This window comes from Aplysia californica, unplaced genomic scaffold (assembly GCF_000002075.1).
Source record: "Aplysia californica isolate F4 #8 unplaced genomic scaffold, AplCal3.0 scaffold00515, whole genome shotgun sequence".
Taxonomy (NCBI): Eukaryota; Metazoa; Mollusca; class Gastropoda; order Aplysiida; family Aplysiidae; genus Aplysia; species Aplysia californica.
The window spans coordinates 557,985-560,869 of NW_004797785.1; the positions used below are offsets into that span (position 1 = coordinate 557,985).

The 2,885-nt window shown below is 42.3% G+C and overlaps 1 protein-coding gene across 1 annotated transcript in view; it reads left to right on the top strand.

The window, feature by feature from the left end:
* Nucleotides 1–2,885, top strand: part of LOC101858961 (transforming growth factor-beta-induced protein ig-h3-like) — a 6,871-nt gene that overhangs the window by 927 nt on the left and 3,059 nt on the right. The gene's annotated exons all lie outside the window — the stretch shown is intronic.

Sequence of the window (2,885 nt, forward strand, 5' to 3'; positions counted from 1 at the left end):
ATGTAACCACTAGTTGATAGTAGAGAGCTGTATACCTTGTGTAACATTATTATAATTATACAAGCTTTTCCCACATTTGGAAGCGTCGTGGGGAAATCAGATGCTGGTTAAAATAATAAAATCCGAGAAATCGACATTTTTCACCCAGTTTGGAAATTTTTTTTCGGATTTTTGTTTTCTCTAGTTCAACACCTTGTGTATATATATATATCCATTCAAAGACACTTTTTTGTGAGGATTTTATGGAAAACGTTGATTAAAGGCTCACTCAAATGTAAATTTACAATTTCCAAGGATTCTGAAGCAAAGAAAGTCACCAAACTTTGACGTCCATTTTCTCGCTGATATTACTTCTGAAAGCAGGCAACCCCACCCCCTTCAATCGCAAATATATCGACTTCTATTTAAGATAAATAGATCTTTTAAAAAAATAGAAAGCAAGGCAAATGAACAACCTTCAAGATGAAGCAATAGCTCAATATGCCCAAAACTTGACGAGCGCCTGATTCCAATGCGTCGTGATACAATTTGGAAGCATTGTGTGACATGAGAGACAGAGACATTCTTCGAATACAACGACGGAGATAGCAGATAGCTTTATCTCTCCACTCTCTCTCTCTCTCACACATACACACACACACAAACTCTCTCACACACAGTTCTTATACAACTTCGAGGACTCACGAGTCAGGGCGCGCAAGTGTTTGAAGAACCTTCTACAAAATGGTAAGTATGCAGAAGTTTGTCAGTTTTGAGGTTAAAGTTTAGTGTTGTTAACTGTGCCATTGGTTTTTTTCTTTAAAATGTGTTACGACGCGGTGGAATCAGGCACTTGTCAATTTTTGGGCATGTGAAGCTATTGGTGTCATCTGAACTATTATTCATTTGTTTTGCTTTCAATGAAAAAAATAATCATCTGTCTTGAATAGGAGTCAAGATATTTGCTTTTGAAAGAGGTGAGGTCGCCAGGTTTCAGTAGTGAATTTAGCGAGACAATGGCCGCCAAAGTTGGTAGCTCCAATAGCTAAAGACTCCTTGAAAACTGAAAAATGACATATTTTGTGCTTTTAATCAATGTTTTTCAGTAAAATTTACATGGAACCTTGTTTATCTACGGACATGTTGTTGTTGTTGTTGTTGTTGTTGTTTTCAAATCCCTTTAGCTGCGAGCAAATGCCTCCCTCAAGTAACCACATGTCCTTGTCATCTGGTCAACGCCAGAGTAGAGCAGGTTTTGTAAGTCTGTAGGTGTGTGTAGGAGCCTGCGTCGAAGAACTGCCAGGTTTGGGCAGTGAAGGAGAAGATGTACAACGGTCTCCTCGTGGTAGTCACAGTGTCTGCAATGGGGTTCCCACATGGGGTTGATTCTGTTTATGTGCTTGTTATCTACGGAAATAAAAGGGTTTGAGCAAAAAAAACAACAACTAAAAAAACAACCAACGACCTACAACAAAAGTTCGATAAAAATTGTCAAACTGGTGGAAAATGCTTGTTTCCCCGATTTCCTTATTTTGACGCATGACGAACGACTCATTTCACCACGATGCCCCACAAATAGGTGATTCCCATAAACCCAGCATAAACTATAATTAATGTCATTGATCAGTCACTCTGTCAACTCTCTATACAAACTTCACTGCACTGGTGCGCACCATGGACGCGAAATTGAAGGATAAAACACAAGTCTCGTTATAGCCGTGTGTGCACGCAATCAAAGAGTCTACATAACAAGAGGGGCCACTTCTCTCTTTGACCAAATTAAAATAGTGTCCTCAAAATTCGGTGGCGCACCTTTTGCGAACAGAGTTATCCTACTTGAGTTTTAAAAAAATCAAAGCGAAACTAGCAAGTTTTTGAATGAATTTCGGAAGAACGCTTTTTTAAAATGGTTACGCTGACAAAAAAAAACCTCTACCGGAGGACAGGGTGATTGTTTTCTTCGTTTAATTTGACTTTAGAATGAAAGGCTAGAGGTCATCAAAATCAAAACCCTAAAACTCCACACTGAACGAACCCGAGCTGCTGATGAACAGCAGTCGATCTGCGCACGCAAGGAGGTGCTATTCCTATTCTTCTTCTGGAAAAACGAACGAAAGCTTCAAAACAGACTGCAGCGCCATCTGAAGCAAAGAGCGAACTTCCGGCGGACACTTTTTTGGCTGAGTGACCCATCTTGTTATGTACTATCTTTGACGCAATGTTTCCCTCTTTGCCCATCATTGGATTCCGAATAGAATCCAATAGTGCACTCCATAGTGAACGGGAATTACGCCAGAATGCACAGTCTTGAGTGCAAAGGACACGATTACGAACCCCCCGCGGCAGTGCAACTGACTGTAGGGTCTTTAGGCCATCCCCAAAGGGGGGACATTTCTCGTTCAAGCATAGTACAATTGTAAATGGGCTGACTCATGTCACGCTCATAACTGTGCCTGATCTACAACAGAGAACTGCTGCCTTTTCTTTACGGATCCTTATTATTGTCATTTTCCTCTACTTCTTTTGTATGTTTGTCACTCCCTTGTGACCTGCTATTTTGGGGTGCCTTGATAGTAGAGACGGGCAGGAAGCACTTTTTCCTTCCCGAGCGAGAAGACCGGTAAGCTGACCTACTTCCCGCCAGGACCGGTCCCGAGAACAGGAAATACTTCCCGTCTCGTGTCACGAGAAATACTTCTCGTCTCGTGACCAATTTCTCTTCTCGCCCCGCAGTTCGAGCCACACGTTCAGCGAGAAGGCCGGCCATGGCCGAGATTTCTCTTCTCGCCCCACAAAACGAGCAGCTCGTTTTGCGAGAAAACCGATCGTGGCGGGGATCTAAACTTAGAAACTAGGCTTGCCCTGTTGCGCAGGCGCAGGCGGTGAAGGAAGGTAGGGAGACCTAG